The sequence below is a fragment of the Tupaia chinensis genome, unplaced genomic scaffold, assembly GCF_000334495.1.
Source record: "Tupaia chinensis unplaced genomic scaffold, TupChi_1.0 Scaffold144682_1, whole genome shotgun sequence".
Classification (NCBI taxonomy): domain Eukaryota; kingdom Metazoa; phylum Chordata; class Mammalia; order Scandentia; family Tupaiidae; genus Tupaia; species Tupaia belangeri.
In genome coordinates this window covers 1,321,388-1,332,812 of record NW_006204543.1, presented here as the reverse complement: position 1 = coordinate 1,332,812, position 11,425 = coordinate 1,321,388, and positions in this window count along the sequence as shown.

The following is an 11,425-nucleotide window of genomic DNA, read 5'->3' as shown; positions in this document are numbered from 1 at the left end:
TCCCTATAGTAAAAAAAAACCTCTCAAAAAAAAAAAAGAAAAAAGAAAAGAAATAAAAAGAAGAAAGAAAGAAAATCTGTCTTCCGGCAGAGCCCAGAGAACTCGGTCATATCCTGAAGCCTCTCACCCCTGCCTGCCTTCCTCGGGACCTCCTGACTCCTGCCAGGCAAGATCGTCACACCTTCTCCACCCTGTCACTCATCGCCATGTGCCCTGTCACCGTACACATATGTGTGTACAGGTGCGCACATTCACACACTGGTAAAAACAAGGTCCAGCTATTTGCGAAGACCGCGTCAAGGTCCAGCTATTTGCGAAGACCACGTCGTGTAAGCACTCGGATGTTGACATGAAATCTCGTGCTCGCATTGGTGTTTTTCCTTTCTGTCTCATGGCGAGAGTGTGGGTCATGGGCAGGCGTAGTCTGTGGCTCTGCTCACAGCGGCCCCGACACACCCCAGCAGGTCCCTGGGGCTCCGTGTACCTTCCTGTGTTCGTTACAAAGAGGAGTCATGCAGCCCTCCCACTCAGCACAGCTAACGCTGGGGTGTGAGGAGCTGGGCAGTATGGACAGAACTGAGCCCTGGAGTGACAGCCGCTCCCAGCTGGGGCGTGGCGACGCTCGCATGCACGGCACCCCACGTTCTCTGCAGGAGTGGTGGTCGCCCAGTAGGAATTGTACCAGTTCGAAGGCTCCATAACCCTGAGAAGGGAAAGGGAATGAGGTGTCCTCCACTCTGTCGCCGAGTGAGGTGACATGTCTCTGCACCTTGATGTCTCCATCTAAGAGCAGCCAGCCAGGCTGGGTACGCCGTGGGCCCTTCCAGAGGAGGAGAACATCGTTCCTCTCTGCGCTCACGTTTCTAAGTGGGACTCAAGCCGGAAATGAGTCGCTAGTTTGGACGAGTGTCTGGAGTTCACGCCCCAGGCAGAGCACTCGCGGGCACTCCAGGCTGGACCGTTCGCGTAACCTCCCAGTGGCACTGCATCATTTCAGAGAAGAGGGGACTGGGAATCAGGCATGACACAACCTGCCCACGGCCAGTGGGTGCATTAGCTACACAGCCGGACGCGTGGGAAGGGGGTTCACACCCGGGGGTTCCCTGAGCACACGCGGACCCGTGAGCTGGGCTCACAGCGTGAAGGCCCTGTTGGAAGTGCCTGCCCCTCCCTCCCTGTCTCTCTCAGAATAAAAATAAATAAAGTATTTAAAGGACATAACTTGTCCAAGAGCAGATGGAAAGTGAATGACATGTCCAATATTTGATTTTGGCTCTTCGTTTCCTATTTAAGATGTATATTCATGGGAACCAGCAGTTAGCATAATGGCTATGTCGCTGGACTCTCATGTAGTTGGCTGCGGTTTGCATCCCGGACCCGGTGGCTTAGAACTCATGCCGGGCGTGTGTGCGTGCGTGCCCAAGATCCCGAGAGGAGAATGGAGGAGAAGGGATTGCGGAGTGGCCATCCCCCCTGGGGGGTGATTTCTCGCTTTCTGTCTCTATGTCTCTCTCTGTCTGGCTAGCACCCGCGCCCTATAACAAAAACCTCTCCAAAAAAAACCAAAAAAGCAATGTGTATTCGTAAAGAACCTTTTAAATCCCTCGTCACTGTCAGAACTAGACTCAGAGTGTTACTTCTGGCCTTGGCTGAGGTCCAGAGTATTCCCAGAGGGGGCGGACACTTACACCAGGTCCTTCGGACAACTTCATGTACCTGAGCTCCACGTGCGTGAAGCTCTGGACCAAGTGAAAAGAAAAGGGGTAGGGGTGCCCGCATTCCTTCCTGACCTCTCCAGGGCCGGTCGTACTGGTCACACTCAGCTACAGAAACCCGAGGGTGGTTTTGATTTCACACAGGGATTCTCGCTCATTACAAAGACGTGGCGTGACTCGGCCTGGATACATCACAGCAAGCGGCGGCATGGGTCTCCCCGGCCCTGTGCTGTTGGCGCGCGCCGGAAAACACCTGCGAGCAGAAGCGACCCTCTCCAGGGCCTTTTGGTCCCAGCCGTTTTTCTTTCTCGCTGCAGGGTCTTTGTCGTAACACTGCCCACCCCATTCCAGGGGACGCTCCCTTCTTCCAAACCTGGACCCACAGTGGGTCCAACCTTCCCTGCCCTCCCTTCTAGAAATGACACACTTTCATTTGAACCATCTAATGCCAACGTTTAAATCAAGGAGAGGCGATTGAGCGCAGTTCTTTTATAACTATAAACCTCGTTCATCTGTCAGAGACACAGCAACGGCTCTGTCCCCTAGACGCAAAACCTGGAAGAGTAGACACATTTTCACGCACCGTTCAGATGCCTGCCGGGTGCAGCTGTCCGAGCAGGGACAGGACCCATGTGCCGTGATCAAGAGTGACTCTCAGAGGGCCGTGCCCCCGACTGTTGGGTGGCTAGGGAAGCCATGACGTTTCCCTGTGAAGTTCAAAATGCGCCCTGCCTCCCCAGCAGCGTAGTACCCTGCGGTGAGCCCGTTTTTATGTCTGGGTTCTTAGAAGGCACTTCCGAACAATGAGCGTGAATCTCCTCGGGGATTGGTGCTGTCTGTGTTGAGCGGTAAGTGGAGGGAGGGAAGTCTCAGTGCTCTGCCAGTCCTCCCTGCTTCCCAGACGTGTCCTCTGGACAGGAGCACACCAGCCCGTCAGTCACGCCGGGCCCGCCAGTCAGAAGGCGCTGGCCGGGCGCCTGGACCAGGCTCCTGGTGCGGCTGGTCGCAGCTACAGTCCAGAGGGCTCCAAAGAGCAGGAGGTGGCCACCTCAGCCGCACGCCCACCAAAGCCCTGATCGGTTTTCCGATGGCCAGGAGGTAGCCTGCGGCTGGACTGCTGTCCCCCCTAAGGGTGTGCGGGTGGACACTCTCCCTTATGTCGTCACTGATAATCACAGAGTGGACAAGGGATTGCAGTGTGGCCATCCCGCCTGGGGTTCATTCATTCACTCACTCTCCGTCTCTCCCTCTGTCTCTCGTGTGCACACACACACACCCTGTAGCAAAAAAAAAAAAAAAAAAAAAGCTGTGATGACATTAAAATGGAATTAAATCAGTAGTATGAGGGAAACAAGGACTTCTGCAGCTGCTTCTCTGTCAGTTTATACAGAGATAATCAATCGTTAGTTTAACAATCACTTTTTATATCTAAAGCTCTAAAGCAATGGAATTAACATGTTTTGAACAAAATTTAAATAATTTTTAAAAATTAGTTTCAAGTTCTTTTCATCCAACTTAAAATGGCTACAAAAAATTTCTTTAATCAGCATATTCACAAGTAATTTATTCCTTTTAGTTTTTTCTTGGAATGTGATTAAAAATATGCATGGTTAGTAGTTTGTATGTTTATTATTGAATGTAATTTTCTTGCTACGTTTAGTGGATAAAAAGATTATTACTTGAATAGTGAGGAGAAGTATAAACTATTATCTTAAAAGGAATAAATGACAAGCATTAATGTAATGTGTGGGAATAAAGTAAAACATTTTCAAGTAGAGTAAATATTCATACCATGCGCTAATGATGTTCTGCTAAGTCTATGCTGCTGGCAGTGGTATTTCTGACCTGCAGGTGCATAACAGTGCTCTCTTTACTTTTTGTTACTGGATGTGTTGACTTAAAAGTACACGATTGTCAAGCCCTGGGTCCAGGACTTGCTCCCAGCAGCTGGCCGACCACAGCTGGGCTGTGAAGGGAGTCCTTCCTGTCCCGGAAGGCCGTCACTTAAGGTTAGGTCAGACGCTGAGCAGGGCTGAGCCCCGAGGGTCGCGGCCTCGACCACTGGCGGTCCTGGCGGTCCTGGGCACACGCGGGCACCGTTGTCTATCAGGCCAGCTCACCTTCACCCTCGCTCCCCCGGCCCCATGCCTCTCCCAACTGCGCGCACCCACGCGGGCAGAGCTGTCGTCATGGCAGACCCTGCACCCCAGCCCGGGACCCAGGGTCTTCCCTGCACCTCTCTACAGTTAGAAAGCGCCCCTTCCGCCAGGCCACAGACTCATGCTGCAAATTCTCTGTGCTCCCTCCGGCTCTCCCTGCCGGGCGTCTGGGAGCCGCCTGGGGCCAGGCGCAGGTCTGTGCTGTGCCTCTCACCTGACCGCTGAGTCCGTCTGGGCTGTCCTAGCTGTGTTGCTGAGGTCCGAGGACATGCACTACTCGAGTATGCGAGAGAGCACACTTCATCTGTCCTTAGTTATGGTACTTGGGACCCGGGTCTTGTCTCTTTGCTGCGTTCCTGTACACATGTGCACCAGTGCCCAGAGACACGCGCAAGCTAGGGGACCTGCGGGGCTGTGGGGTGTAGGCCCCGGCCTCTGACGGCCGAGGCCAGGGGCTCCAGGCGTGGACTAGGTGCAGTCACAGACATTGCAGGAGCTCCCACTGCCTCACTCCTTGCCTGCACTTGATCTTGGTGGGCTTTTCTTTGCCAGGTCTGGGAATCGAACCGTGCTCAGCCGTGTGGGACCCACCACTGGCTGTGCTGGCTCTCGATATCCGTGATGCTATATTAAACAGTACACTTTCAGGTCTCGCTTTCTAACTGTTCTGGAGATGGCTGGGGTTGCAGTCGATTTTATTAACTTTGTATCTAGCCTCCTTAAGATGTTTTTATTAACTTTGTATCCAGCCTCGGTAAGATTTTTCATTAACTTTGTATCCAGCCTGGTCAGATTTTTTTAATTAACTTTGTATCCAGCCTAGGTCAGATTATTTTTTTATTAACTTTGTATCCAGCCTCCTTAACTCTCCACTGGCTAATTCACCCCTGCTAGAGTGTCGCCTTTCACTCCTCCTGGGGGGCTGTGACCAGCCGACAGAGGAGGCCATTCCCAGCGCACAGCCATTGCTGAATCAGTCACTGCCCTGCCCAGACACTGGCACGTGTGCCCTGGCGTGCCCAGAGTCACCCAGTGTGAGCAGCGGGGGAGTCTCAGGGACGGGTCACAGAATCAGACAAAAGGTGCGCCAAGACGAGACCAGAGGCGGGGCTGTGGTTCACAAGACCTTCGCCACAGCTGATGAGAGGGCTGGGCGGTGGAGTCAGAGTCCCAGTGTTCCCGCACCTTGAGGCCTGCGCTGTGCATGCCGTCGGGGATGCCCGTCTGTCTCCATGTTTATTCTGAAACCTCTCACCCGACTCCTGCAGTGAAACCGAGTGTGCGCGCCCCATCCCACTGCTCTGTCTCCCACGCATGCCATCACTTTATCCTAACAGCTCCTGGCGCAGGCCCACACCGCGGGTCTGCCTGTAGCTAACCGTTCTATTCCACGGCCTGTCCGCTTTTGAGAAAGTGACTTGACAAAACGAGAGAGCAGAGAGACAGAGCAGAGAGACCGGCTTCCCACAGAGTCCTGCCACACGTGGAGCCGTCCCCTGCTGAGCGCTAGCCCAGATCCCCGGGTTCTCTGTGTCCGTGTAGACCCGGACAAGGCGTGAATTCTGAGGCCGGTGCTTCTCCCCACTCAGAGCAGGATCTCACGAGGGTGCCCCCACCTGCTTTCCGACGTGATGTGTGACTCAGTCTCGCACAGGCAGTTCTCGAAGGCCAGGGACGGGCCTCGTCTCAGCCGGTGTCACTCAAGGCCTGGAAGTACAGCGCGGTCCTCCCGTGGGCGGCTGCCGCGGACACACACTCTTCGTGCCCGCTTCCTCTGCTCCGTCCTCTCCTGCAGAGCTCCTTCAGTTCTGTCTTCTGCTTTTATGTTTCCTTTTCAAATGTAAATACATCATGTAAAGGACAGTCATCGGGCTTCTCTTGCCTAGCTCCCACGTGGGATGAGGGAATAGGACCCAGCACAGGCTCCGTCCCAGCTAGGAAGCTGGCTTCGAAAGCCTCAGGAGGCGTTTTAGCAGGGTTACCCACAGGTCTGGGGTGTTGGGAGGCCATGGGCACACTGACAGTAAAGTGGGTGTACAGACAGGGACTGGGGGAGGCTGTCAGTCCTTAGTTCCAGGAAGCAGTTCAAGGGAGGAAGGAAAGGCCTCGGCAGCTGTCTCTCAGCTGGGAGCGACAGGTGCATGGTCAGGCGAGCTCGAGCTCGTGGCCTCTCCCCCTCGGAGACCGCAGGACACCGTTTCCATCCTGCGACCTGGAACCCTTGATTTTGCTTAACCATTTTCATGTATCTTATTACAACAATTGTTTTCTTTAAAGAGCTACTTTGTTTAACCTTATTTATTTATTTTAATTTGACCAGAGATGGACAGAATGAGAGAGAGATGGTGCTGTCTGAGCCAGCATTTGCTCTGGTGGGCCCCCACCCCAAACAAGCGGCAGCAGAGGGTTGAACAGGCAGTGGCCCGCCCACACTCACAGCAACTTGATCCGAGTAGCCCCAGGTGGAGACACCCCCGTGGTGCATTCAGACGTGGCATATCCTTTAGCCTGGAAAAGGAAGCAGATTCTCGGGACTAGTAGATAGCGTAGCAGTTACGTCTCTGGACTCCCACATGGCTGCCCACAGTTCAAGGCCTGGATCCAGTGGGTTGAAAATCACTCCAGACACGTATGTGCCCGAGATCCCGGGGGAGACTGGAGGGGAAGGGACTGCATGCGGCCGTCTTCCCAGGGGTGATTTCTTGCTCACTCTCTCACCGTCTCTGTCTCTCTGGCGAGCACACACACACACTAAGGCAAAAACCTCTTAAAAAGAAAAACGGAAGGAGGAGAAGGAAAAGCAGGTTCTGATCCAGCTGCAGTGTGACGGGCCTCAGGGCTCCCGCTGAGCGAGACCAGTCCCAGCGGGCACACCGAAAGCATGGGCAGCCTGTTAGAAGTACACCTGCGTTTCAGAGGTCGGCGCCCGGTGTGCCCCGGCTTTAGCTCCCCCTTCCCACAAACGCTCGCCGTCCCCCATGCCTGGCCGTTACCCAGTGACCCTGATGCTCAGTGTGTGCACCCTCGCCCCTTGGCCTCTTCCTTGAAGTCCTAAGGTCAGATCAACGGTTTTAATCACCAAAGCTACACTAACTGATCACTACATGCAAGAAAGCCCGGAAGGGTAAAATGTGCACATCCTAGTCCCAAACATCCCCTAGATCCGAATTCCCACCCTCTCCCCTTACTCTTTGCCAAAGAGGCCAGACGGAAGAGGTGCGTGCGAAGACGGCGTCTGAAAGCCTCCCCAGAAAACCGGGTCTGCACAGCCTGCAGCCCACACTGGTCCTGAGAGTGTAAAACATGACATTATCCGCTCTTTGAAGTCACTCCCAGCTACTGTGAAAGTTCGTAATGAGGAGGGTTTCCCTTTGAAGTCAGCACCACCAGAGCAGCGAGCTGAGAGTTTGCCATGCGGCAGGCAGTTAACGTCAGCACCCCGGGACCGTCCGCCCAGCGGCTGTCAGAACTGGCGGACGTAGATACACGTCAGAACTTGCAGTGTCAAAGCCATGGGCGGCCCAGCTGTGATGGCTTGGCTGCTCAGAAGCTGTGCTCTGCAGGCTGGGTCCACATGGGAGGCCTGGGTTCGGGTCCTGGTCCAGGCATTAAAGACGAGGAGGGTGCTGTGTGCCCTCGATGCCAGAGACTCGGGGAGGCGGAGGCAGGAGGGTTGCAAGCTCGAGGTCGGCTTGGGCAAGAGAGCGAGGCCCTGTCTAAGAAGAGGCAGGCGTGGTGGTGTGTACGTGTAGACCCACAGGGAGGCGGAGTCAGCAGGACCCAGTACCAAGGCCTGTCTGAAAAGTAACTGAGTGAGTGTCGGAGCGGGTGCCCCGGTCATGGCTTGGAGCAGGCTCCTCTGGTCAGTCTCGTCCTCGCCAAGGAGAATTGGTGAGAAATGCGGAATTGGTGAAGAAGCAGGCAGTGGGCAACCTTCTGGAAGTCCGTAATTGCAGGCCAGATAGTGGGTAATGACAGCCTGTGGCCCTGGCTGTCCGCAGATATTTTTAACTGCACATGTATTTTTATCACTTTTACTTCAACCATTTCAATGGGAAGAAGTCATCTTTTACATCCTCTTGTGACTTCTTGTGAAATGTTTTCGAGAAAATAGCTCAAATGTTCTTCACACCTATAATTTTATTGCTTGGAATGGACCCCAGGCCTTGGCAGCCACGGCAGCGAGGTCCTTTCACGGTGAGCCCGTGGCCTCCTAGGGCCTAATTCCAGAGCCCACTGATGTGGAACTACTGCACTGACACTGCCCCACATAGAGAGCTGAGTCTCACCCTGTGTACTTCGTGGGAGGTCCCACCCCGCATGGACACTGCCCCACGTAGAGAGCTGAGTCTCACCCTGTGTACTTCGTGGGAGGTCACATCCTGCACTGACACTGCCCCACATAGAGAGCTGAGTCTCACCCTGTGTACTTCGTGGGAGGTCCCACCCCGCATGGACACTGCCCCACGTAGAGAGCTGAGTCTCACCCCTGTGTACTTCGTGGGAGGTCCCAGCCCGCACCGACACTGCCCCACGTAGAGAGCTGAGTCTCACCCTGTGTACTTCGTGGGAGGTCCCACCGCACACCGACACTGCCCCACGTACAGGGCTGAGTCTCACCCTGTGTACATGACCGGTCGGCTGCGCTGGCTGTCTCTGGACCGGGGCGTGAGTTGCTACAGAGGGTTTTTTCTGTTTCTTTGTTTTGTTTTTAGAGATCTTTGCTGTAGGGCATGTGTGCTTGCATGAGAGACAGAAAGTGAGAAATCACCCCAAAGGGGGAAGCCACAGACAATCCCTTCTCCTCCATTCTCCTCTCGGGATTTTGGGCACACACGAACCCGGTGTGAGTTTTAAACTGCGGAGTCTGGGCCTTCAGCCACAGTTGGCTACGTGGGAGGTAACCGTCCACCCACCTGCGGTCCCAGGACAGGGTTTTATCATTTCATGTCTTCCAAACATCAGCTGTAGTGGGGAGAAGAGAGGGCGAGGGCCAGCAGGGGTGGTGGTGAAGGCGCTGCATCCCACATGGCCAACCACGTTGCAAGTCCCAGACCTGGAGGCTTGAGAACCATGCCCACTGTGTGCGTGTATACCCAAAGCCTCGAGGAGATCGGAGGGTAAGAGACTGTGGCATGGCCATCGCCCTGGGGGTGACCTCTCACTTTCCCTCTGCGTCTGTGTCTTTCTCTGGCCAGCACACATGCCCTGTGGCCGAAACCAAAAGAGAGGAGAGGGAGAGAGCTGGCACGTAGAACCGCACCTGCGCAGCGAGGCAAGCACGTCCTGCCGCAGCGGGGAGGCCACCGAGCGCCGATGCTGCGGAAGATGAGAGCAGAAGCCAGGAACTTGCGTGGACTGCCCGTCCTGGGAAAGGTGCTCAGCTCCGTCATCAGGGAAGTGCAGATCAAGGAGATGTGGCTTCACATCTATCCGGATAACTGAAGTTAAAGAACAAAATCGAGCGCCGCTGGGGCGTGGTGCCGGACAGCCCACAATCCTGCTGCTGGGAGTGCGAGATAGCGCGGCCACTCGGGAAGACAGGTGGCAGGGTCTCACAAAGCTAGACCCGACCTTGCCATGCAGTCCAGGCCGCTCCTGGCTGCTTCCCCGGATGTGGAAGCACGTCCACACCAAAGCCCGCACACCGCGTGTAGAGTAGCGTTATTAATAACTGCCAGAAAAGAGGGGGCGGTGGAGAAGCCAGGGTGGGAGAAGTGCAGGAATACCGTTCAGTGATGAGTAAGAGTGAACTTTTACGCCACACAGCAAGAGGGGCCCCTTCAATGCACGTTGTTAACTGAAAGATGCCGATCTGAAAAGGACGCGCGGAAACTCAGGAACTTTTCACTCAGAATGTGCATTATCGTGGGATTTTCCATTCCTCATGGAAACACCGGTTTTGTGCTTTTCTTTCATTTCAGCCTACTCTGATATTGCCTTTATCATGGTCAATACAAGATGATCTTCTAAGAGTGTTTCTCTAAGTCTCTTGGTTGGATGATACAGGGAAAGTCATTTTAATGCCCTGGATATTTTTGAGGTTGTGGACTTGCAAGTCCCGTTACCTTTCAGATCCAAGTATTTCTTACACTTCGGTTCTAAATTATTAGAATTCATCAAGTATCCAGTGCAAGATAGAAATGAGATACTAATCCCTGTTTTCTTTTTAATTATTTTAATTAATATCGCCAGACTGAGGGGAAGGATTCTTACTCAGCGGTCTGTGAAATAAAATATCCAAGCCTCCCTACCGCGTTTCATCCTGTACTGCTCCTGTTCCCCTCGCTCCAAAACCCACGGCCGAGGCACCAGTCACCTACCAGAACGTTCTTACTGCGCCAGACTTACAGACAGCCCCAGATTCTGCCAGCTTGCTGCCGTAGCACTCGCGCCAGTAGCTGTACTGCCCAGCGGGTGTGGTGGTGGCTCCCACGTGGGGACTCGGGGCCGCTCTCTGTCCTCTGGTTCTGGCCTCAGCGGCCTCTGCATCCCAGCAGGGAGGAGCAGAGAGGTGGGAGCACGAATCTGCAGGCAGCTGGGCCTGGCAGTCACACCCGTCCTTGCCCTGCCATGGCTTCCCCAAGGAGGGGAAGGCTGGAGTGAGAGGAGCAGGCGGCACGGCCCACTGCTGGCCTGGCAGGGGAGGGCCAGCCATCCCTGCTCATCCTTCAGAGAGGAAATGCCTGGCCCTGCTGTGGGCGCCGCAGAGTGCCAGGGTGGCAGGTAGTGGCCTCTGGACACCCCGGCACCCACAGCTCGCTCCTGCAGGATGCCCCAGACAGTCCTCCGTGAGACAGATCAGGCACAGGGCTGCCGACCGCGGGCGACATGGTGCTGAGCTTCCTGGACTCGAGGGGCACCTTCCAGTCGGCGGGGTGCTTGCTAGGCCACCCTCGCCCCCATTTCCGCTGAGTCGCTGCCTCACACCCTCCATACACTGGAAATCGTGTTGCTGTGGTAACAGGATGCACTCTCACCCCACTTGGTGACCTATCAGAACGCTCTTAATCCCCTGTTCCTCTCTGGGTTTTATTTTTTCATTTACCTGCTCACTTTGGGGGCTTCGGGTTAGTGGGTAAGAGTACTCACCTGCCCTGTCACCGGTACTGCACACCTTTTGATTCTGTCTATATTCAAGATTCTGAAGCGATTCCGAGTCTCTTAACCCCCTCACCCTCGCTTGGTTTTGGCCCGTGACCCGCCGGCCCGCCGCCCGGCCCAGGGCTGACCGTGTCTGGGCTGTGACGCTGTCACCGTGGTCTCTGCAGCCCAGTGGCACTCCCGGGCCTGCTGGCTTACACACTTCGTCAGTGGGATCGCTGAGTCGCGGGCACTCAGGAACCCGGTGACCCTCCCCCCCGTCCAGATGTGAGCGTCCCTGGTCTCCTTTGGCCTGCATGTTTGCCAGCGTGACATTTCTCGCTTCACTCGTTAGCCAAATGCTGCTGCGACCCAGTTAGGTGAGGGCTTCCCAAATGCCTTTGGGCCAGGGGTTCCCCTCTGCCGGGCCTCTGGGGGTCTGTGGCTCCAGTGCGTCTTACCGTGAGG